Here is a 26,761-nt window from a genome sequence, read left to right on the forward strand (position 1 = left end):
TGCAATAATTACAATTAATTTTTTTTTTATTCTAACAGCAAGCGTTTCTAAAATGCAGTATGGCGAAATGTGGTGTAAGTTTGGCTTTAAGAAGCTGATGACATCTCTTAAGAAAGTCGCAACGTTGCCAATGTTAGAATTGAACAGCAACAATACGGAAACAAAAGGAGTATTATTATAGTGCTTGATTGTTTAAGAATTGATTTGGTTTTAAACAAATGTTAAACTGCGTGGGTGCTAAACATGGAATACCGGACTATGAAATCTTAATACTATTATATTTTCATTTCATCATATTACATAAAGCTTCCAAATACGAAGAAAAAAAATGCATACCGTAAGCATGTGAGGTTGCTGCTATACATGTACAGTCACTGTACATGTATAGCATTGTACACGTATTGCTAAAACTGACACATTTCAAAAATACCATCGCAATCACATTAAGGTTATTAATTATTTTAAACTGTTGTGATTTGGTAGTTCACAGCATCTTACGAATGGTAGTGAGCTTTAGCAAAAACTGCATTGCTCAATTCATAGCGAGTGTGTAGAAGAATACTTGTATAGGTGCTGCGGTTCTTGAGTTACGTTGTAAAGAGGGCTGAAACAACAACACGTTTGACCAACAATACCTCGTCTACCCTTAAGAAGTGTGTTTGTCTGTTTCTCGCGTTCTGTAGTGGCGCAGTGTCCAAATTGTAATTTTAATTAAAAGCATCGATTCTGCGCCCCCTCTTAGCGATGAAAGTCAAAATTTTCGCGCGCATTTCAGCACAAAATTATTTGACAGATTAAAGTCCAATAGGCCCTATGCATTAACTTCATTATAACCAAAATGCCGTGAGTGATAGGTCCTATTTGTGCAAATTTTCAAGCGCTCCGCGCACTTGTTTCAAGAATTCAGGAGGAGCGCCATTAGGCCCATGTGGCGGATTTAAGTTGTCAGCAAGTCAGCAGTTGCTGACAAGCCCCCCACCCCCTGCTATTTTGGCCAAAGGGCCCCCTGCATTTTTTTTTTTTTTTTTGCTTTAATTATTTTCTGAAAGGTTCAAACGTGCCGGGAAACGTGCGTGCAAGAGGCCATTCTATCCGGGCATTCTATAGTGATATACGATGTCCCTTAAATATATTGTTGTATGCATCCAACAACTATACCAGCAAACCGTCACAAAACGTATTCGACATAATTCGCAAAAGGTTAGGAAAGCTTGCCAGCAAACGTTTAAATGTCGAGTTGTGCAAAGGGTATAAATCTTTTTCAAACCGTTTCCGCGTAAAATTCGATAATAAGCAATGCCTATTAACGAGTTAAGAACGAATATTTAGGGCAGTTGGGTAAACTTTTCATTTTTTTCTTTTTGATTTATACATATCTGTGTTGTAGATATTAGAAAATTGAAAGAAACAAAATGAAAAAGTATAACAGACTAGCAACTCGTTAATACACATATGCTATCGAATTTTACGGTAGTATGAAAACGATTTATACCCTTTGCACAACTCGACGTTTAAATGTTTTCTGGCAACCTTTTCTAACCTTTTGCGAATGATGTCGAATACGTTTTGTGACGGTTTGCTGGTATATATTTGTTGGTGCATGCAACAATACATTTAAGGGACATCGTATATAAAGCCTGCAGTATTGCAATTTTAGAGTAGAAAATAGCGAGGACCCTCGTCTAACGTTAAAGGAGTTTCATGCAGTGATCCACCTACGCCTATATTAACTGTTGAGACTATACGTGGCATTCTGCCTTTTCTATAATTTGAAGTATCGTGTATATGTCAGAGGTTTATCCTATTGAGAAGAAATGTACGTGGGTACACAATCATCATCATCGCCATATTCGTAGAGAATAAAATGAAGTGTGACAAAATCTCCTAATCTGGCTCTGAACGGCAACATCACATTTAGCCGATCCATGAGACAATTACTTCAAACTTAGCGGTATTCCACTTTGCTAAAACCATAATGTACGATTTCCATCAAATTTTATTTGTGTTATTCTTTACTACTGAAATAATATTAGTAATAACTATCAGGATTTGTTACGATCATAAAACGAATGATCGTCTTTCTCTGTATTCCACTACACAATACACATATGGTACTAAACGTTTTCAATTTTAGACGAATTTCAATCGTTTAGTTTTGATTCTTTTTAACGAAGAGATTTTAACAACAATTTATGGATTGAATCACAATTGCTATAAGTATATTTCAAATGAAAGAGCATCCAAACAATCAACCAAATAAACAACGCTAATAGTACTGTGAAAAAGAAGAATCTTTCTAACATTTGCAGTTGAAATTGTAAATTTTCAAGGCTCTCCGAGGCGAAGTCACGGAACTGGTTTTCATTTAACTTAAATGATGTGTGGCGTATGACGTCAAGCCAGCCAGCTAAAAATAACCGCCATCTATTCTTAATAATATCGTGTTCCTCTTGGTTGTTGTCAGTATGTCTAACTTCTATTTATAGCCTAACGACGGACGAGGCGAGGGGCTTGTATCTCTTGTTATTTCCATTTCCTGAAGTTATTTAGTGATGTAAAAAATCTCATGGAGTGTAACAGAGGAATTTTAAATGAAAACATTTCATGATAACGGTGCCGTGTAGAATGGCATCAGATTTGCTGAATACAATTATCCACCGGCATCAAATGGAAATCATAATTTGTTATTTTTAAAACAATAAAGCATTAACCATAGTCCTTGGTCGTCCCAACAACTAATTTTTAATTATTATTTATCGAATTTGTTATCGGTTATATCATTATATAGACTAGTCCACTTGAGTAGATTATTTCGACATACTACTACATTATTTATTGGAGATTCTTCCCATGCACCTGGCGATATACCGCGATATCAATGAATCTAAAGAAACCCATTACTGACAAAATAGATTCAATCACATTATCATATCTTCCGAATAATGTAACCTGGGGGTTATGGTGTACTTTACATTAAAAAAAAACACTTTTGGTATTTTGTTTTAATTAACTGAATTTGCTACCATCTTCTTGAAACATAGCTAGACACAATTAATGTAGAAATACGCCCACACTTTGAAGATTTATTCCAAAGTAAATGTTTCCATATTTTTAATGGAAAGGATGCCAGGTCGTTGGGAGATGATGGATTTACTTATAAAACTAACAGATATTTGGAAATAAACAACTAAAGAAAATGTGTTATCAGAGGCTCCGGAAAATGTTAAATATTGGGGGCCCCAATGGTGCCTGGCCCAAATTATTGGAGGGGGCATATGGAACTTTTCCATAGCCCCCCCCCCCCGGGCAGGGCCGTTCCTAGGGATTTTGCCGCCCTAGGCAAAACCTCTCCCTGCCGCCCACCAAAGCATAGTTACCAAAAAAGTGCTAAGGGAGGGGGGGGGGTTACCCCCTTGATAACTCTTCAGTTTTGACCTATTTGAATACTGCCCACGACCGTTTTCTTCTTTTCTGTATTTTTTATCCGCCCTAATTTTTTCTTCCCTTTTCTTTCTCCGCTCCCGTTTTTTCTTTTTTCTCCCTTTTTTTGGCGCCCCTCTGCGTTTGCCGCCCTAAGCGACCGCCTTACCTGGCCTATGTCGGAACGGGCCTGCCCCCGGGGGGTTCCAGAGCCACCGGTTATTCCTGTGCTTTTGAATATGCACTAACTAAAGTAGGCCTACTAAACTATAAAACTGATCAGCGATTGAGCAAGTTTTTGCATAACAAGTTGTTTTTCCATTTCTAGGCAAACCGCGGATCAAAGCACTGTTCAATTTCACCACCAACAGTGCATGATTGTTAAATACTGGGTCCACCGACGCGTCCGCCCTACATTCACTATTCTTAGAATTGTGATTGCAATATCAGCTTGAAAGTATTTTTTATCACGTGCGCTATATGCCCTTAATGAGTAATAATAGCATATTCTTTTGTTATGTTTGCCAAACATATCAATATTTCTTTCTTTCTTTCTTTCTTTTTCTTTCTTTCTTTCTTTCTTTCTTTCTTTCTTTTTTCTTTCTTTCTTTCTTTCTTTCTTTCTTTCTTTCTTTCTCTCTCTCTCTCTCTCTCTCTCTCTCTCTTTCTTTCTTTCTTTTTCTTTCTTTCTTTCTTTCTTTCTTTCTTTCTTTCTTTCTTTCTTTCTTTCTTTCTTTCTTTCTTTCTTTCTTTCTTTCTTTCTTTCTTTCTTTCTTTCTTTCTTTCTTTCTTTCTTTCTTTCTTTCTTTCTTTCTTTCTTTCTTTCTTTCTTTCTTTCTTTCTTTCTTTCTTTCTTTCTTTCTTTCTTTCTTTCTTTCTTTCTTTCTTTCTTTCTTTCTTTCTTTCTTTCTTTCTTTCTTTCTTTCTTTTCTTTCTTTCTTTCTTTCTTTCTTTCTTTCTTTCTTTCTTTCTTTCTTTCTTCTTTCTTTCTTTCTTTCTTTTTCTTTCTTTCTTTCTTTCTTTCTTTCTTTCTTTCTTTCTTTCTTTCTTTCTTTCTTTCTTTCTTTCTTTCTTTCTTTCTTTCTTTCTTTCTTTCTTTCTTTCTTTCTTTCTTTCTTTCTTTCTTTCTTTCTTTCTTTCTTTCTTTCTTTCTTTTTCTTTCTTTCTTTCTTTCTTTCTTTCTTTCTTTCTTTCTTTCTTTCTTTCTTTCTTTCTTTCTTTCTTTCTTTCTTTCTTTCTTTCTTTCTTTCTTTCTTTCTTTCTTTCTTTCTTTCTTTCTTTCTTTCTTTCTTTCTTTCCACGATTCCCAAGACTATATAGTTAAAACATGTTAACCAGCAAGTATAAATGCCAATTGAATGGTTGAAATACTTTTTGGATAGTTTAGTAAGGAGGAAGCAAGTGTTTTTAGAATCACTTCAAAGTAGTTAAACACAAAAATGAGGCTTTCACTAAATTACTTTCTAGACGTTACCATTCTTTGCCTCATGCACGTTACATGCACATAGACGTTATACCATTTTTTACCCGATGTATTTCACGCCATCATGACGCAAATGGATGCATTTGCGATAGACAAGATAGAACACAGTTTCTTGTCACATGCTTTGGGCAAGATGTAGCAGACGCATCCACCAATAACGCCATGGGTTATGATGACAACATCAATAATCAAAAAATTCAAAAATAATGTCAGATTTTATTCAGACACATTGCGTCAACAATCAAATACGCAAGTCACTCACACATGTTGGTATAAACAAAGTACACATTTTGTCTGTACACATTGAATCATGGCCTGCAGCTCGTATCTCCGTTCACAATACATTATACCCAATTAGAACAACAGAGGGCAGCACCACTCATGTTGTTTGTGTCACGTGACCACGCTAATGAGCATCGTTGTTTACTCCTTTAAAAAGGGCTATCCCCCGGTCCATGAGCCAAAATTAGAAAAAGGGTCTCTAGAAACTGCTATAAGAAGGCCATACGACGAATTCCAAACCATTTTCCACATATCTGAAGTTAATTTTCACCCCAACACAGGAAAAGAAATCGGCAATCCATACGCGTGACGTCATAGATCAGTCAATTTTGTTTTTATTTGAAATATTGGCCGTTTTAGCTCAAAAAGCACCCTATTGAAACATGGATGTCGATCTTACATCTATTTTTAGTTGGCATGCCGTGTTTCTAGAATGAATGTATTCTATTTCGTCTATAAACTTCAATTCAAAAATGAGTCGATATCGCGGCGAATTAAGATACATTTTGCATTGTTCCCATGACAACCCACTACCTTTTTTACCATAACTTTGGTTTAAAAAGTCCAAATTCCACGAGGATTTCGATAACTAGTAGAAAACTCATTTCTAAACACATCTGAATAGTTTCTAGACACCCTGCGACCTTTCTAGCTTCATGCATGACGTCAACAGGTCAATGCTGTTGACATGTCATTCAGAGCCCGAAATTTTCCGTTCTTGGCGTGGATTTTCTGTCCCAAATTGGCCCATTTTTCATATTCGGAGGTCAAAAAGCACGTACATTGTTGAATATTTTCAAATTTTAATATATCTGTGATATATCAAAGAAGAAATTGCGTTCATATGTATTCTTTTTCAAGTTGTTTTGGAACAATATTCATAAATGAAAATTTGTGCAGCGAACACTTTTCGTGTGTGTAGATCGCATTGGACATTTAAACATGGCGGTCCCTTGTTTACGTGAATTTGCGGCGAATTAACTGGGAATAAAATTGGTTGAATTCAAGATTGCGGGGGCCAATTTCATCATAATTCAATTGAGTCGAGTATGTTTTACTGCAATTTTATTCCAATTTGAACGTACACCACCTATTTATATGATTTTGAAGCCCCTTTTTTAGTTGCATGACTCGACCCTGTGTAAATATAAGCTTACTGTATATGCTATGTAATTCACATGTAAAATCGGAAACAGGACGGTTCGCACCCTTTCAATTTCGGACCCGTGCACTTTCGCCCCTTTCAATTTCGCACCTGTGCACTTTCGCCCCTTTTTAAACCGCGGGTAATGTGCTGCTGTTGATTGATGATGCACGATCGATCGCTTCAACTCCCGGCGGTACAGTGGGTGTTGTATGTGTATAGTATTGGTTGACTTTTGAGTGTTGATTGTCTGTGTTTGCAGTACCGGTACTGGGTCCAGCGTGTACAAAAGCAAATAGTATGTTGATGGACTCTCCGGTTCGATTGAATTTAATAGGCCTATATTATTACGATATATTAAATGTGCTTCGACTAAAGATTGGTATTCATTATGTTTTTGATTTGTTATTTTGTTTTACTTAGGCCTATTTTATTTTATTTCATTTCTATTTTATTTTAAGCCTATTAAAGGAGTATTTCGTGATCCTATGATCCTCTTTTTATGACATTTTTCAGTACATATCCACGAAAAAATCATATTCCCAAAATTTCAGTTGATTCCGATTTTGCGTTTGCGAGTTATGCATGATTATGTGTATTACACGGCTCCATCGAAATTCTACGAAATTCAAATTTCGCGATATCTTTGCTAAACGAATTAATCTGCAAGAAATATTTTGTACATAAACATTATGTAGCCAGTATTCCAGTGATATAAAAATCTCAACTTTTTTGGAGAAAAGTGGGGGCATGAGGCTGTGTATTATGAAATGCCCCTTTAATTATTTTTATTATATTATTATTATTATTATTATTATTATTATTATTATTATTATTATTATTATTATTATTATTATATTAATTATTATTATATTATTGTTATTAGAATTATGTTACCTTATTAGTACTTTATAATAGGCTATATAATTTAGTATTCAATTATTTATGGCCTATAAAGTATAAAATTTATAGGGCCTAATATTGATATGGCCAAAAATATGATGGCTTATAATTTATAATTTTATCCCATCTTTATGTTGCCGAATTGATCTTCTTTGACATGACACTAATGGAAAAAAATTTTTAGCAAATTTCTCAAAGACAAATGCGCACAAACAAAACAAATGCCTGCAGCAGCTTTGCGATAATGCTGTGCCGACTTTCACCACCTTTCTTCACCGCGAGTATTAGCTGCCACTAGTACGCGAAAGCGCCGGGCGTGACATGGGTTCAATCAATGCAATGGTAGCCTACGGTGACTAGGCAGTAGCACGCATATATTCGTCCCAGAACACACCCGTACCGGATCGATTGCTTGACAAGTCTCCGCGGCCGCGTGATTGTATAAAGTGTGACTCCTTCAACCCATTATGTAATGAATGACTTACGCGAAAGCGCCGGGTATGGTGTGGGTCCAATCAATGGTAGGGTACCGTAAACAGGCACGCAAAAGTGCCATATGCCTCTTGACGTACGATCGTAAAATATTATTAATCAGGAAAGTTTTCTGTTCGTTTTAATGAGAAATGTAAATAATGAACCAAATGTTTTAACTTTTATGTCTTTTAATGAATGATGTATTTTGTCGTGTTCTTAATTAATTTAATATATATTTCTACAAGTGTTACGTAAATTGTATAAAACAAAGAAATGTAAATACTTTTAATGAATTTTAATATTATTTCATGTATGATTTTTTGATGTTTATGCATTTTTATGTTTTTAAAAATTCTTACATATATAGGGCTTATGTATAATTCTACAAATTGTTATGTATATTGTTTTTATGACACAGAGCCCCTGTAATAGCAGATTTATCTGAAAGGTAGCCCTGTATAAATATGGTTTTAATAAATAACATAAAGTAAATAAACAAATTTGTGGAAAAAATGCTATCCAATTCTGCATTGTAAATGATTGACATTTATGTGTTCATGATTCATTTTGTTTACTGGCCTGTCAATCACGGACTCATTATGACGATGCTTTATTAACACCACGGCACATCTTATATCTTAATCTGCTAAATATGCCGACAATTTTAAGGCGGGATGTTTGAACTCGAAGATGTCAATAATGTAATATAGCATCTATTTCTTAGATAATAAAGATCGTGTAAAGGAGATGAATTTCTTTCTTTATTTTTCTTTTCTTTTTCCTTTTTTTCGTTTTTATAGTGCCTTTTTTCTTCTTTTTTTTAATCAAGAAAGCTGCTTTGTCTTTTGAACCCTGTTTTGTTTTTGGATGTTGCTGCACATAATAAACAGTTTTAAACAATCAATTTATTTCTATCAATTAGATTTGATCAGTTCATCTTAATTTCTTTGGATTTCGTTTTTTCTTTCCCTTTCTTTCTTTATTTCCTTTCTTTCTTTTTTTTTTTTTTGCATGATCAGGCTATAGGGGTCCGACGCATAAATGACATCTATCTTAAAGGAGTATTTCGTGATCCTAGTATCATCTTTTTATGACATTTTTTAGTAGACATGGTAGATATGCTTGAAAAAATCTTATTCCCAAAATTTCAGTTGATTCCGATTTTGCATTATGCGAGTTATGCATGACTATGTGTATTACACTGCTCCATAGGCCACTGTTGTAATTTCGTTCTGGTACACCAGAACGTAATTCAAAATTGACGATATTTTTGCTAGACGAATTAAATCTGCAAGAATTATTTTTTGGACATAAATATTATGTAGCCAGAGGTTTCCAGTGGTATAAAAATCTCAATTTTTTTTGATAAGAATTAGGGGATAATAATAATAATAATAATAATAATAATAATAATAATAACTTTATTTATACACGGTAAAACATGTTCAATACAATATTGATCTTCCACATGTCCGTGTGGATATTAAAACATTACTAAAATATATAAAATATAAAAGTTTGTAAAAGATAATTATAATGCAAAAATGTACATAGACTAATACAATATTTCACTAAGAGACAAAAAATTTATAATAAATGAATATGATAAAAATAATCTGCATTCATCCTCATATCATTGTTATTCTTCTTATTATTATTATTATTATCATATTATTATCATTTAATATATTATATTATTAAATAAACTTTGTTTATATTATTAACATTATTATTATTATTATTATCATCATATTATTATTATTATCATCATGTTATATTATTAAATTAACTTTGTTTATATGTTTTGTGTTACTCCCCCATTGGATGTTGTGTCATACTTTCATTGTTTTTAATTTTATCCATTGCTTGTTGACACTTGTATCCTTTTGGATCCATCCTTTGGTCGTCAGTTGGAACAAATTTTCACTGTTTTTATACATATTATAATTAATAATTAAATATAAATTTATTATTATTATTACCGTACTATTTATTATTATTACTATTTTTCCCGGGGGCACTGGTCATTGATAAGGGGGTATCATGCGTGGCCATGGAGTTTCAAAAAGCACCCTAAACAAGTATGTGCAACAACTGAAAATACACCCCTAAATAAGTATAACAAGTGTAATATCCTACCCTAAACAAGTATTGGCATTTTTTTTACCCCTTAACAAGTAAAACATATATTTTCGACACCCTAAGCAAGTAATAGGCGTACTACATTTTCATTGATTTCTTTAATAGTAACTCAGAATGGCTCTGCTACCAGGGCAGACTATGAGCTATTTTAAAATTACAAAATAAACGTTACATTATTTTAAGCTGATTTATAGTATCAGAGAGCCTAAGAGGGAATTAAATGAAAAGAAAATTTACAAAACTCTAAGAAAAAACAACCATGAAGAAAAGAAAATAGAGAAAAAAGAAGTCAAGAAATGTTTTTATGTCATTTTTGTAGGCCCTATTAAAGTTTCGACAATTTATTCTCCATCCTCCAAATATTATTATAGACCTACAAATCATGTTTCAAAGTGTGAAAAAAATCATAAAATAGTGGTCAGATTTTTTAAAAGACCTAGGCCTTATTGCGAAAAGATGAAAACAAATAAATTATTAATATTATGCACTTTTCAGAAAAGTGCATAATATTAATAATTTATTTTAAAAGCTTAAAATGACAACAATTAAGGCCTACTTCTGGAAGGAATCGGATGAATAATAGTGGTATTATTTCATGAAAATAAGTCGGTAATAGCGACTGAGATGCATGGTGCTCAATCAGTTCAGCCAAGACTTGCAGGATTTGTGTATGACTGCAGAATTTGATACCAATCCAAAAACGTATTTTAATTCTGCACCATATCCATCTTACCTTTTAATATTCATTTGATGTTTTCACAATTTATTCAAAAATTTAAAATTTGTTTTTTAAATAAAATCAAGATCACTTATTGTGACAAAATTGACATGCATGTTTTTATTTATTTATTTTGTGGATAATAGGTCACAGGTCAAATCAATCAATCCCCTACCCACACCACCTCAATGCCTTCGGCAAAATATTTCCCTAAGTTCAGGTGTGCCATTTGCGCATGCGCGAAAGTAGTTTGATTGACAGATTTCACCTCTGACCTCGATCAGCTGTTTTTGCGACAGTCATAACACTGACAGAAGTATCCAGTTGCGAAAATCGAATTATTTGCCTCATTTTAGCGACGTGCTTGGACTAGTTTGCAATAGTAATATTAGTATTCAATTCACTGAATATTTAGAGAAGCAAATGACATGATGGATAAGGACAGTTTAAGGCCACGGACATCGAATATACCACGAAAACTAGCTCGTTCACGTAGCGTTTTCGTTGTCCCACTGGCCTACTACACGTAGATTGCCTGGCGATCGGAGTGTTATCGTCAGAGCACCTCGGACTACACGAAAACATGACGAGATTTGTCCCATTCACCACTGCATCACACAGATCTGTTGTTCATGCACTGTCATGACTGTACATTCATGATCATTGCAATACAGTGTATGTCGTGTATGTGTATACCTAGTGCCGTACTATTACGCTGACTTTCCTATTCGGAGAGGATGTCAATTTCGACATCCTCGTCTGTTTACAAACAGAGAGGTAGACAAAAGACCGTTCCGCTTGTCCAAACACACAAGTATCAGAAAGATGGTCCACAATAGCGTGATTCACGTAACATGAATAGGGATTAAAAAGCTGTCAAGTAGAACCATGTGCTTCTTTTGTCCAATTTGCCATCAAGATTTCATATGGAAACAGTTCAGACCCAGAACACGATCATGTCAGAAATTAATAATTTGTTCTGGGACTGATTATTCGGACTAGTGTATACCGTTCTCCTGGCTGAGTATGTTGGGTGTGTTGTTTGTACCTCGACTCTGCAAGGTGAGTTTCTTTTATAACTCATTAATTTTTTAATGCACAAGTAAAACTAAACGACACAACATTAATTTTAACTGGCAGTGAGGATTCGCTATAGTATAGACGAATCCAACGAGCCAAGTCATGGTCAGGATTTGGTCGGCCATAATAGGCCAAGTAAAATAAAAAAGATGTTTCACGTCCGGGTTTTCGAAAAAAAGGAGGAAGAGGGGTCTTTTTATTTTCTATTTTTATCACAAAATTGGTGTAAATAGCCATACTTAGAGCTCAGTGTTTTAGCGTATACAATAATGCCTGGAAAAAGGAGGAGAGTTACACCCCTCAAATGATCACAAAACCTTCCTAACGTGTTTCTTGTATCTTAACAAGGCTATAGAAAGCATCCTAACTTCCTAGACATATATTTTGAAAAGTTATAACCGAATTTCAAAAAATAAAATATATTTGAAGAAACCTCAAAAAGGAAGCGGAGGGGCGTGAAACATGTTTATTTTTTTATTTGGCCTTATTAGGGTCCCTGCATGCACCAAACAGGTGTTGTGAGTGCCCAATTGGGTGGATTAAACCCGCTTAAAATTTGATGTGAGATTCTTTTGTGTTGTAAACTGTCATCATTCTTTTGTCTCATGTAACACGGGTGGTAGAATGCAGTTTAAAATATCCTTCAAGGGCGATCATTTCACATTTTAGGTGAGATAGTTTGGTCCCCGTCATGGCTATGGCCGCCATTGAGGTTGGGGAATGCGTGAAATTTGATTCGTCTATAGGAAAATATGATTTTGACTTCATCTTAAGTCTCAATCCCAACCCACAGCAAGTGAGCAAACATAAAGTCTTGATTTTTGCAGAGTATGTAGGCCTACTATATGTTTACAAAGCAATCGTGTAAAAACAGAATTTTGAAAAATATTCAGGGCTTTCCCTTAGCAAATGTTACAATGGCTTTAATTACAATGTCATACTGTATTGTCTTTCCAGAAACTGGCACACGAAAGGTCCATTCAGCAAGGCATATCTTCCAAAAATCTGAACTATAAACACACGCTGAAGCAAAGCACCTGCAACCGCACAGCACAGCTTTCCTTATTGAGGAGGATGTAAGTAATTTCATTTACAAAGTTGTAGCCAAGGGGGTGCAGAACACCACACAAAATGCCAATACCTTATTCCTATGTGTTCCTATATTTAATTCTCAGGCACGACAGGTATATATGAAATGAAAGTGCCCCTCTGACAAAAAATAAAAGAGAAAATCAGAAGGGCAAAAGAAAAGAAAAGGGACAAGGAACCCTTTAAGTTTTATTTTGCCCTCCTTACTAAAAAAGATGGCTATGCCCATGAAACTATGCACGACTAGTAGACTTAGTAAATTACAGATTAGTGCTTTAAATCTGTCTCCGCTCTCACAGTTCATAAAAAAAAATTAAAATTGCAAAATGATTGCAAGTGACTACTTTTGACTTTATGACCTTTGACCTCACACCTATTGAAATAGCATATCATGACTCTGCTACAATAATTTATCATTTTGGAAGGAAAATCTAAAAATTTAAAAAGATAGTACATTAAGGCTTTAAGGGAGTACTACACCCCTGGCCAATTTTGTGCTTATTTTTTGCATTTTTCGCAAAAAATTATAGCACATTGGTGACAAGTAAGATATGTATAGGGGCAAGGACTCCCAACTACTGTACTGAAAATTCAGCAACTCAAAGCAAGTAGTTATTGATTTTTTGATCAAATATTGGTCTTCCCTCATTCTTGACTGTAACTCCACAACTGTTGTCTGTGCTGATATAAAATTTCCAGTGCAGTAGTTGTAGTCCTTGCCCCTATAATATACATATCTTACTTGTCCCCAATGCCCTATAATTTTGAGAAAAATGCACAAATAGGCACAAAAAATTGGGCAGGGGTGTAGTACCCCTTAAGGCACACAAACAGCCTAGATACCATAATCCTGATAATAATGTGTAATAATTAATCATTGGCTATTATTTTATTTTATTCCAATTTCCAGGTAAGACAAAGAGGATGATGGTTTGGAAGTCAACAGCTGGCATCTGTTATCTGTCGCATCACTCGCTAGCCGTACTATAGGGCTTTTTAAACACACTATATCCGAGAACTGCTAAAATCCACTAACCGCTACACCCAAAAGGCGGAATTAGCAGTCTGGGGTTAGCAGTTCTCTGGATATAGCCAGGTTTTACGATATAGCATGGTTTTGGACCACCACAGTCAAAAGGCCGTAGTAGGGCTATCACTGCATGCATTGAAAACTTTCCCAACATTATGTCAACAATTAAATTTTTTGAAGAAAATCTTTTCTGGAGGGTGAACATTTGATGAGAACTTAAATACTTGCATAGTAATTTATGTGGTGCATAAACTAACTAGTAAATGTTTGCTCCAATTATTAAAATAATAAGGACCTCAACAAATGACTCTGACATCATGTGATGTAATCGTAATGCATAGTTCCTTACTGGCTGTAAAAGTTGCATGGAATTATTGGAAATGTTCTAGGCACTTTTCTTTGGTTTGCCTCAAATTCAGCAGTGACGTCAATGTCTTTTCATGGCTGCGCCACACGAACCACCCTTTTTTGCTACACAATTAACTATACGCACACGATTCAATACGGCGCCCACTAAAATATGCACCTACGCCACTACTGAACTTGAGGGGAACCAATGTATAGCCAAGGTTCCCTAGTCCAAAAATACGGATCGCTAGTCCGAAAAAATAGGAAATGGTTCACAAGTCCAAAAATAAATAAGGTTTACAAGACCTTAGCAATGGAAAATCTGCAGCCATTAGGACTAGCGACCATTTTTTTCTTGGACTAGTGACATTTATGACTAGCGCACCTTAGGATTAGCGGATGCAGGATAGAGTAATTGTAGACCAAATTGTTTAGTAGCTGCTACTGGTTTACCTTCATCCCCATAAATATGATGAGTATCCAGTCCACTAATCAAGGGTTTAGGACCAGAAGGCCTAACTGCAATAGCTGCCCCATAGACATTTTGATAATTTATCTAAAATATGACACTTGGCAGCTATTGCAGATAAGGCCTCGTTAATGTCTGTTATTTATTAAATAAATAAAAGAAGACCCTACATGTAAACCCTTAACATAAAACTAAAATAAAAGAAGGTCCTACATGTAAACCCTTGACTTATAAATGCTTTTAAAGGAGTGTAAGTGTTCATAGTTTATTATTGGCAGACACTGTTTCTTTCATGAAAGCTGTGACTGTGCATCAATGCATTCACACCCAAAGCCTTCAGGAAAGACTAGCCGATGTCAGTCAATGCTACAATGTAGTCTTTTGTGAAGGCACCATATTAACACACAAGCTGGACTCGAATTTCAGTCAGGGCCATTGCCTGCAGTTTTTCAGTTTTGGCCTTTGTGCCCCTGATCTTTGTTAACTTCAAGGTGTTCTTCATTCCTCTTGACAAGTGGTGCCAAATGGCCTTGACAAAGGGTCCCCCCAAATGAAGGTCTGAACAAAAGCCTTCTCAAAAGACTAGTGGCTGCCAATAGACTGTAAATAAATGGTCTTTTGCACTCATTATCTCATACTTCATTACTAAATGTATTTTTACACCTATTTCTCTGGTACATAATTATTAGAAAGACAAGAGTTCATGAAATAAACAAAATGCATGGTGAATATGTAGCTTTGATCATTGTTTTAATTTATTTTGAGATCTGTAAGGAAGTGAAAAATAAAAGCACTATTTTTTCATTAAAAAAGTATGAAGAAGGAAGTCAAACAAACCAAAACAGTTGAACACACCTACTTAATAGATAATAAATGATGGGGATTTTTTTACTTCTTGTATCCTCTATTGTGTGATGGAAGATATCCAATAAAAGTCTGCACAAAAAAGTAACACAGCTGAAATATGCCTATAAGTTCAGAACTAGTAATCGTTTCCACAATATTTCTACATAGAAAGAAGGATGATTTATTTACGCTCATTTTGATACCCCATTTGTGAAATGTCGTTCAATACTGATAACACAGTACATAGTGCTTTTAAAGAAAAAACACAAATTTAAAAGTTGCCATTTACAGCAATCAATGGTTTCAATCAATGACTTCATATCAATACAAATAACCGCAACTTTCAATTCGGGTATTTTTCTTTAAAAACACTGCTGTGTTGTTATTATTGAACGAGATTGGACTAATGGGGTATCAAAATGCGCGTAAATAAATCATCCTTCTTTCTATGTTGAAATATTGTGAACACAATTATTAGTTCAAACGCTACAGGCATGTTTATAACAGCTACGTTACTTTTTGTGCAGTCTTTATTTTTATAATACAATTCAGCATATTCCCTCTAAGTGATTGTGATCTGGGACAAATCCAAAATTGGATCTAATCTATTAGAAATATTCAATCTAGAATTCAATCTTATTTGATTTTTAATCTAAAAACATTTGGATGGATTTTTAAAAATCTAATTTGAATACATCTAATTTGATTTTAATCTAAATCAATCTAAGCAATTTTAATCCCATATATTAAAATTGAATTAGATTGAATTCTAATCTATTGGATTGAATATTTCTAATAGATCTTAATAAATTTTCACACATTCTGTTACACCTAATTTATGAGTCCCGACTTTCAACACAAGTATTGTTCTTCAATTAGTGAGATTGAAGTGCGTTTCTGAATCCGGTCATTATTTCAGTCCTTTTAATATTTCATTTGTTCCATGACTTCCATCTGCCTCCGCTGCAAAATGTGACATGAAATGGCTCACAGTGGCATTGGTTAATGGTGTCTGGCAGTTGGTTGTTACTTGTACAGTGTAGCTCTGACCTTTTAGTAGGCCTGAAAAAGAAAAAGAGGATTTTAGAAAATTTGTCAGGGTAAAGCTGGGACAGTGGCACAATCCCCCGCATGGGGCTGTTACAGCGGCTTGGTTTGAAATCCTTGCCCACCCACTTCCCCCAAATGAGCACATGCATCTGTATTCCCCAGCCCCCCCCCTTGGCGGTGGTGGCAGATTTACCCCAGCTAGCTGTTCCTTGATTGCAATGAAAGTGTAGTTTTGCCACTGGTGCCCCCAATTCCCCCCTCCACCATCGGTTGCACACCACAGTGTTAGTTTTTGTGCCATATTAGGGGCTATGCAATAATTATCGGGGTAATAAAATGTCCGAACGACCCACCAAAAATAGCTTGCCCCCCTCTCAGCCTGCAAAATAATCGCTTTCCTCCCTCTTTTGGCCTGCCAAAAATCTTTGCTCCCCCCTACACATGCCAAATTTTTTTTGATCCCAATTTGCAAACCTTAAAAGGTCTAGATATGTTGCGGCACAGCGAGCATGAAAATTTGCATATTTCAGCGTTTCCATACTGTTTTCCTAAGCCTTTTTAGAGCATTTTATTTAAAAGGCACCCCATGAATGTGTGCCAAAATTGCTTGCCCCCCCTCGGATCGCTTGCTTGCCCCCCAATTTTACCCTCCTTCCAGGGCTCATAATTATTGCACAGCTGAGCCCCTTATAGGTATAAGGGGGCTATCATTTTCTTCAGAAGGGGGGCTCATGAATATACTGGGGGGTCATAGAATTTTAAGACCAAAAATAGGGGGTTATAATTTTGTAGCAATCAAAATAGGGGGTTATAGAATTATTAAGGGCTGGCGACTGGTGTAACTTTTCTTACACTTTTTTGAACAAAATGTGCACAAATCTTTATACAATGCAAGATTTTTATGCGCACTCATGCGCCTTTTTACGCTTATGGTCAAAAAATTTTAACGCGTTTCGTAACTCCGCTCTAAAATTTTGACAGAAGGGGGGTCCTAAAACTTTTGACCCACGATAGGGGGTCGAAAATTTTAGCCCGCGATCCGCGATGGAGGGGGTCATAAAAATTGACTTTAGTCACCGACATATTTATGACCCCCCTGCCGAAGAAAATTACATCCCCCTGAAAGGTGAATTCAGTCAAATTTTGCCATCAAACACTGCATCATTTTATATCAAATTAAACTCCTAGGCTTGATTATAAAGAAAGCCAAAACTGAAAATCGTTTTGTCATAGCACTTTCCGTAGCAAAATTACATCTTGTCACAGATTGACTTTCATGATATCATCAAAAACATTCAGCCAACATTAGAAGCTTCAATTGGCAAAACAAATCAGGATCTAGGCTCATGATGGAATTTCCGGCTCATGACAGAGCAGCTTTTCTACGGTGCGGGAACTGCTATCAAAATCCCTCTAAAATTCCATGTGCGATTCTCTCATTACAAAAATAAATCATATATTTGGGTCAAGTGAAGTATTGACAACATATTCATATAGGTTTCCTTGACCGATCTTTTCTTTACGAGGAAAATTTACAAAATATTGTTGTGTGTATTACAAGCATTTTAGCCTAGTCGTAAGAGATTCCCATTGAGTTTACATGTACGAACCTGTTATTCCCACCTAGACCATGCCAAAAACATGCCCACATTTCAACTCGATTATCTACCAAACTGGTCATAGATCTCCAACAATTTTTGATATGACATAAATGAAAGTGTTACTTACCTAATGTATCCATTTTCAGTCGAGATCTATGACTGGAATTCCTGTAATTCGTTGCCAAATATTGGTATTTTCCTCATTTTGCACCACACAAACCAATGGAAAAAGTTACTTCCGGGTTGCCGAGAAGGCAGGGAAAGTAGGCGGGGCTTGTGAGAACAACTTCTAGAATCGTTTGAGTCGGGACGGTAGAAACACCGAGTGCATTAAAAGTAACGAACCCAATGTGGTGGTGTGTCCCCTACCATAGATATTTGTGGTTAAATAATTGTATACAACATGAAAATTAGCTTGAAAATCTTTATTTTTAGCCATAATACAAGATAGAAAATTCAAATAATAGTAAAAATATTTTAAAATGAAATGAGAAACTTTGGACTTTATAAAGGAGAATTGAAACTCTTAAAATCAGAGTATACACGTGCTGTGCATGTACAATGTACATTGTACTGCATGTGTACATCACCATTGAATGTTGATGTTGTAGGGCTGTGTACAGTGTAGCATTGAATGGGTTAATGGAAAAATATTAACAGGGCCAGCTGGGCGAAGTCGGCAATCTTTATGGACTTAAAGAAGAGACTAAACAGAGAACTACACAGTCAAGTCTAGGGATAAACATGAAGGACATGAAACTTTAAGGACTGGAGTCTGGACGGACCCTAAATACGTAAATCTGTTGTGAAAAACATACCCTTTTTCTCTAATTTCCATGTTTTTCACACCCTATTCACGATACGTACGTACAGTGCCTGATCGTGAAAAAAGACCCTTTTTACGTGATTTTTTGGCCACGCATGATGGCCCCCTTGTCAATGACCAGTGGCCCCCCCGGGCTATTTTTATCATTGAATTCTAATTATTTCATTATTTTGGGTTAGCCTGCTGCTAAAATATCTGGCCTGTAATATATACTGAGAACTCAAAGCCGTTCCTCTATTTTGTTATAAAATATCCTTTCTTTCCTTCCTTCCCGGGTTTATCATGACTTTTAAGTCATGATAAACCCGGGCAGGAAATAAGTGCATGCCCGACGGCCCCAGCACTATAAACATACTACGCAAGTGCTCGATTCCAAATCAAAGTAAACCTTGGTTCACAATAAGTTCGGTTGTGCAATGTATTGGGGTTCTGATTGGCTGAATCAATCGTCTGACAATCATAGCAACAGACCAATAATCCGATTGGCCGATTGTGCGTGAAATCATTGGTCGGCGCAGATCGGCGCCCTTAAAGTGAACACAAAGCTCCGCGTATGTCGCTTAATAACAGGGCGCTCGCGTCAATCTGAGTAAGGGAGTGCCATCCTTATCAAGTCACATGTGTAGAGTAGTTACTTGGTGCGAGCGCAACGCAATACCCTCTCAAAGCAAATACCGAAAAATTCTCCAATACCGGTACGACTCTAACTTATGTGAACCAAAACGAACCTTTTGGTTTGAGGGTGCATAAGCATTAGTCCGAATACCGTTTGAATTAGATTTTTGTTTAGCACCGTGTCGGATTTTTGCCATGTTCGCATTTTCGAGCTAAAATTTTGGTTAAATCCCTAAAAATCATAGTTTGTTTCAAATTGACCAAACCCGACACCAAGTTAATGGACGAAAAACGATTTAAAATTTCCCTGCCATTCTGTGAACAATATATTGGTTGCTATCGTTTGAGGGTTGCCTATTTGATTTGTATTATTCCATCATGTATGAGAAATGAAGAGATGAAATAAAATTCAGAAATTTGAAGAATAAATAAACAAAGCATCACGTGAGAAGTGTTTTTGTTCTGTACATTATGCAGTGTGGTGTGGTGTTTCTTGGGTGCATGCAGCATGCAGCATTCAATGATTTGCAACCTTTTTATGTACTTGCCAAAATAATTGTTTGGGTTGAAAATCATTTCATGCAAGTAAAGGTATAACCGGGAAGAAAAGAAAATGACACCATTGTTCTATTTACAAGATATTTAATGTTGCATTATGTTACATATTTACAAGTATTTGCATATTTACAGTTGAAAATATTCACAACTATTTGCATATTTACAAATATTAAATATTATTTTGCATTCATTATATTTTACATATTTACAACTATAAACATTTATACATATTTTATATAGTCTAGTTACATGAATTTATTGCACATGACAAAGATATACACATTTTATTTTACAGTGTATAATATACGTACATGTTAATTTTGACAAGTTTGATGCACATCATGATTTTTTTTTTTTTTTTTCAATGCCAAAGTGTGTTTCAAAATCTATTTACATACATCAATCTGTTTCGGATCCGCTCTTCTTAAATCTGCAAAATTCTTTTAAAATCAAAATAAGCAAGATCCAAGTTCAGATTATGAAGCTATAGTATACAAATGTCATGCAATGTTTTTATTCCATCCAAGAATAAGGCAGTGCAATTTAATTTACAATTGTCATTCACAATTACATTTTTTCAACATACACAGTAGCAAAAACATATTTTTTTACTTTTTTTTTACTGAAGACTTCCAATGCCAAAGTGTATTTCAAAATCTATTTACATGTTATTTCGGATCTGGCTCTTCTTTAATCTGCAAAATTCTTTTAAAATCAAACTTCGCTAAGCAAGATCAAGTTCAGATTATGAAGCTAGTATGCAAATGTCATGCAATGTTTTTATTCCAAGAATAAGGCAGTGCAATTTAATTTACAAAATTCACAATTACATTTTTTCAACATACACAGTAGCAAAAACACATTTTTTACTTTTTTTACTGAAGACTTCCAATGCCAAAGTGTATTTCAAAATCTATTTACATGTTATTTCGGATCTGGCTCTTCTTAAATCTGCAAAATTCTTTTAAAATCAAACTTCGCTAAGCAAGATCAAGTTCAGATTATGAAGCTAGTATACAAATGTCATGCAATGTTTTTATTCCAAGAATAAGGCAGTGCAATTTAATTTACAATTGACCTTTTCGGGAAATCCCATAAGCCTTTGCGAGAACACCTGAGAACTCATCATTTGACGTGACGCCGATCTGCGCCGTTTATCGAACATCGTTACTGCCCATTGCAAGTCGGCGTGACGTCAAATGACAAATTCTCAGGTGTACTCGCAAAGGCTTATGGGATTTACCGAAAAGGTCAATTGTCATTTCACAATGATATTTTTTCAACAGTAGCAACAACTCGGTGGTTGACTTCCACAGAAACATCAGACACAATTATCGTGATGTTCAGTTAACATGCATACGAGGACGATTGTGTGCAAGCGTTAAGCTTGGGGTGAAATCAAAACTCGACCGGCAGTTGACCGCCGGCTCCTTCCGGTTCCCATTGTTTAGAACAATAGAAACTGGACGGAACCGGAGTTTTGATTTCATCCCCAATTATGTTATGTTCCTGCACACAGGAAGTGATCGATCAATAAGCCTGTCCTTTTTGCTGCATGCAGTACACATAACAAAATAGCGTTTTCGCATTATCAAGCATGTTAAGGTTATTAATTATTTTAAACTGTTGTGATTTGGTAGTTCACAGCATCTTACGAATGGTAGTGAGCTTTGGCAAAAACTGCATTGCTCAATTCATAGCGAGCGTGTAGAAGAATTAAAATATCACAGATATACTTTTATAGGTGCTGCGGCTCTTGAGTTACGTTGTAAAGAGGGCTGAAACAACAACACTTTTGTAAAACGTACATAACTCATTAACAACAATAAATTTTGCAAAGTATACGATTTGTAGAATGAACTTTTGCAAAACATCAAGGTGTTAATTTTCAATAATATATTGATCTAGATAATGAAAATCGATTTTTAGGTTGCTTCACCAACAATACCTCGCTCTACCCTTAACATATTAAATATTCATAAATCTGCCAACATGAATAAGGCACCGAGATGAAAATTTGTAACAGTCAAAAATGAGTAATGATTCCACTTGTAAACAATGTAGTACAGAGCATGGTTTCCGGAAAAATTGCATCATTTACACCGCACTAATCATATGCTGGTTTATGAAATGCCGCTTGTTATTTACCGACACTACTCAACAGAGTATGCTGCCTCATTGTCAATTTTTGACGTGCTTCAATATCTCTGGTCGACGCAAACATTCTTTCCAATCTGTTAACGTAAGGATGTATACTCTCGGAAACCTGTTCAGTCAGCATGCCAATTGTTTGTAGTCTGCGGACCTGACGCGGCATTTCATAAACCAGCATATGAAACTTTGGTTTAAGTGGTTCATTCGGAAAGTTTACCGGAAACCATGCTCCGTAATCAGCGCAATTTAGAGCTAGCTGCTCTACCTCATGTCTACAAAGTGGGGCATTTTTAGTGTAAAGTTGGTAACACTGTGACAACTTGGTCAGCAGTGACATAACTTTGTCAACCAAGTCGTCACCACCAAATGTTTTTAAGCCACTTTTGGTCTCGATATCAACGGATAAAAAAATATTGCCAAATTGCTTGATGCTATCTTCTTGTAGAACCTTATGAACATCGGGACCGATTAATGCCCCGCTGTGGTACACCACGCGTTTTAGTTTTAGATTGTTCATAGTGTCATCAAAGCGGCCCTTAAATACTCCAGTGTCCTTATTAATGTCCTGCTGGACATTTTCAATTTGTGTTTCAGTGTCTTTGATATTTTTATCATTTTCTTTCTGCGCTGCTTTCAATTGTCCTTTTTGACGACCGAGTGCTTTGAGTTCAGTTCTTGAATTCACAGCTTCCCGTGTCTTGCTGACATAAACGCGGTTTGCCCTCTCAAAATGAGCAGGATTATGTGCTTTTAGAGCCTCCTCTTCCTCAACAATATCTTGCATCTGCTGTTGTAAATTTAATTTTTGATCCCCCAAATCTTGTATTTCGTTTATTAGATGCCCCCTTTGTTTAATTAAGTCTGACATAATATTTGATGTGATGCCGTCTGCTTCTTTAACCTCCTGATCTACCTCGATTGCCATTTTCTCAATGATATTAACATTGTGCAAGCCAACCCCAAGACTAACATGCAATGGGGTGCAACTAATGCTGTCTATAATATGGCCAATGTCCCAGTTCAAAGGCGGCTGTTTACAGTTGCAAAAATTCATGACGTCAGTCTCGCCAGACTCGACGTATTGTGTGTTGTTGGTTAAACATGCCTCGTATGTCCGCAATGTTGCTGCCCCAGCTTCATCAGGCATGTCCTGCAGCCCATATGATGTCCCTCTGCCATTTAACAAGTCTTGTTTGACACTGAGGCAGTGTAGGCAGAAATGCCTACCGCTCGGACCAGACAGGCCGATGAGCCGTGCCAGCCATTCCCAGTCGCCGCCGAAGGTAACTTTCAGGCGCTTGTACTTTCCTGTAAATAATGAATAAAAAGAAAACGAAAAATGAGTGAATAGATGTCTTACTTTGCTTTGAGTTTGATAGTGATGCCATTGATTGTGCAGCCTACAAAAATTGTAATTAATCTGTGCAACCTACAAGTTAAAAAGTTTCAAGACATGAATCATAGATCACATCCTGTTCACATTTTTAAGCTTGCGCAGGTAAATCACAAAATCGGCTTAGTAGTATCGTACTGCAAAAGACACAATGTATGTCATCAATATCAAACTTCTGGAGATCAACAATGCCACTGCAAATGTGAAAGCAACTAAATAGAAGCACTGCAACCCATGTAAAACAGAAGCTATTCTACAACTAAATTCAGTGGATGGTATGGTATGCCTAATGACACCAGGATTAAGAGCAAGATGCAACAAACTGTCTAATGAATTTGACTGAACCTAGTGCGAAGAAATGACAACAGAAAGAAAGGTTTGCACAGCATGGAGACCGATATGAAGGGGAAGCAGTGGACACAGATTAAGCTGGGTAACCGGGTGTGCATATTCTTGAAAGGTTTTTTCTTTCTTTCGCAACTACATGTAGAAAGAATTCACTTCCAAATTAATACATTTACGAGAAATGAAACCTTTCGCCAAGAATACATCCACCCTTATGCGCTATGCATGCATACACATGTACATAAAGGAGCTTGTACATATGTATATCACATTTATACTTACAAAGATGTAAATTCCAATTTTGAGTATCAAATTTGCCTAAAAATGATCACAGAGAGGTAAACATTTTACAAAGTGCAAATTTGTCACAAGCTGCATGTTTCTGGTTTTTGTATACAACATCCATTAAAACAAAATTTACTTTTAAAACTAAATTAACTTCACCCATTGTAGTCTAGTCATTAAAGGAAATTTATAAAAATCAAAATGAAAATTCAAAATTAAGTTTTAAAAAAATCAGTCAATTTAAAAAAAAAAAACATCATGATGATACAAAATAATATTATAAATAGATCAATACAAAATTGGAAAAAAAAAATATGAATAAACACCTACCATTATTTTCCAGTGTAGCATCAGCGGATGATAATGTCAAGTTTTGCTTGCAGTAGCTGCAGTCGGGCTTACGGTTTGATTGGTATCGTCAAGTGGCTGAAGAGTGTCCATCTGATCTTGTGATGCTGATATAACTGTGCCTGATGAATGAAAGGGAAATCAAAAAGAAGAAAATTGTTAAAATAAAATATAAACAAATATTTTTTAAAAAAATTGTTAATTATTATGATATGCTGTTCAGTACACTTCACATGATTTTTACACGTCTAGTCTGAAGAGATATTGTGTTCAAATATTAATATAATATAATTTTATTTTTTTAAATGAAATTCAAATAAAACATGGCGCTCGGCTGATGATATGGTCACGGTTTATGTGCACAACCACTAATATTATCAATGCAACAGGCAATACAGTTTTTCAAATTATCATTAAATTGTCCTTGTAACAAATCAACTAATCATATTTTTAAGGTGCGTGTTTGTTTACATGAAAAGCTTAATTTTACCTACCTGTGGATGGAGCTGTACAGTCTAGGTCGAGGTTAAAATCTGCAGAAAGTTGCTTTAACTGGTCAAAGACTGGTTTGAATGCCATCTCGATGTTCTCACGGTTATCTTTCCCACCTTCAAACATACCAAGTATCTTAGCAGACTTGATGGAGTGGCGATTTGATGCATTTATGACTTGTAGCATAAGTTTTGTAGACCTTCCCCCTTTATCCCCCGAGACGTGCAACCAGAGGGTATCATTTGGGTTGTTGCTCAAAGTTTCTAGTTGTTTAGTATTCTGCAAGTGTTCAACAGTTCTCTCGATAACATCTGCCACATTAGTTACACGAATGGCATGAACAGTACCGTTATTTGAATGATCCTTAAAGCTGGCACAGTCATATTCAAATTCTAGGGCAGCAATTTCGCTTTTAAGCTCTCTTTCGGTACCCATTAAATTCACACCAAGCTCATCTTGCAAAGCCCGTTTCACATACTGCCAGGCTGCCATGGGCATTTTGCTTCTAAGGTCAAGCACGGTTTCTCTCGAAAACTTGGAATGCACTTTGAAACCAGCGGCTTTCATTGCCTCGGTGTACTCTTCTTTTCCTCTTTTAATCATTCTCGCACGCTGAACTGTTAGCGACTCTTTGCGCTGTTCATCAGAAGTTGTTGCTATGTCACATGCAAGGCGTGACTGAAACTCTTCGACAGCTTCACTACGATTGTTCAGAGTTTGCCTTGAAGCGTCCGCACTAGCCACCCTTGTTTTAGGAACAACAAACATGTTTAGCCCTGGTCCTTGTTTAGGACGTGTCGTAAAGTTCTTTACATGTTTGCCACTCGAGTGTTTATTTATTACAACTGAAGTCATCTTGTGGTACAATATCTCCTGATCTCTATTCAGTGGCTCGTTACTACGACATTCTTCAATCCTGGCAAGCTTACGTGAAGTGGCTTCAATATGACTTCCACTAACATCAGTCCCAACACCAATTGAGCAAGTAGTAGTGATGTTTTCACCTATGTTAGGGACAGGCACATCTGTGTGAGGGCGCTATTTATTTTACTTGATAATAAAGCCCTATGTAAATCTGTGCCATTTTGTGCCACTGAAAACACCATTTTTGGAGAAAATGATGAATAAAACCAAAATTAATCTGTTTCAGATGCTCTAGTTTGCATTGACAACAGATTCAAAGCTTTAGGAAGCAGAATGCAACATTGTCTTCACTTTTGAATATTTTTTTTTTTTTTTATTTCCTTGGTGAAAATCACCGTTTTGTCAAAAAAGGGTCAAAAAGGGCCATTTTTGGGAAAAAATTATATTTTGACCCAAAATTCATCTTCTGACAAAAGGGAAACATGGTTTGACAAAAACTTTCATCCTTTTCACATAACAATTCCAGTTTACTTATTTGCTAGGAGAAAGCACTTTTTTGTTATCGCTTGGGGAAAATCATTGTTTTGCCTAAAATGGGCCCAAAATGGCGAAAAATGGCAAAATTTGACCAAAATTAGCACAAAAATCACTTTTTTACCACCTTAAAATTTGAATTTTCATACAAAATTTCACAGATGTGTTGAAAATGATAACATACATAATATTCAACAAAAATTAGATTAAATTACAGTGAAAACAAAAAACAGGGGGGCACAAAATGATCAAGTCCCCCATGCACTCC

At 35.7% G+C, this 26,761-nt stretch overlaps 2 protein-coding genes and 1 long non-coding RNA gene across 4 annotated transcripts in view; 2 read left to right on the forward strand and 1 right to left on the reverse strand.

Annotated features, from left to right (window-relative positions):
• LOC140146294 (uncharacterized) overlaps window positions 1-26,761 on the reverse strand; it is a 70,021-nt gene that overhangs the window by 29,109 nt on the left and 14,151 nt on the right. The gene's annotated exons all lie outside the window — the stretch shown is intronic.
• Window positions 1-26,761, forward strand: part of LOC140146308 (alpha-2,8-sialyltransferase 8B-like) — an 80,355-nt gene that overhangs the window by 11,836 nt on the left and 41,758 nt on the right. The gene's annotated exons all lie outside the window — the stretch shown is intronic.
• Window positions 11,572-14,291, forward strand: LOC140146288 (uncharacterized). Its single transcript, XR_011858220.1, has 3 exons — window positions 11,572-11,628; window positions 12,604-12,722; window positions 13,646-14,291. It is a non-coding gene; the product is annotated as an uncharacterized lncRNA (long non-coding RNA).

Source organism: Amphiura filiformis, chromosome 1, assembly GCF_039555335.1.
Source record: "Amphiura filiformis chromosome 1, Afil_fr2py, whole genome shotgun sequence".
In the NCBI taxonomy this organism is placed as follows: Eukaryota; Metazoa; Echinodermata; class Ophiuroidea; order Amphilepidida; family Amphiuridae; genus Amphiura; species Amphiura filiformis.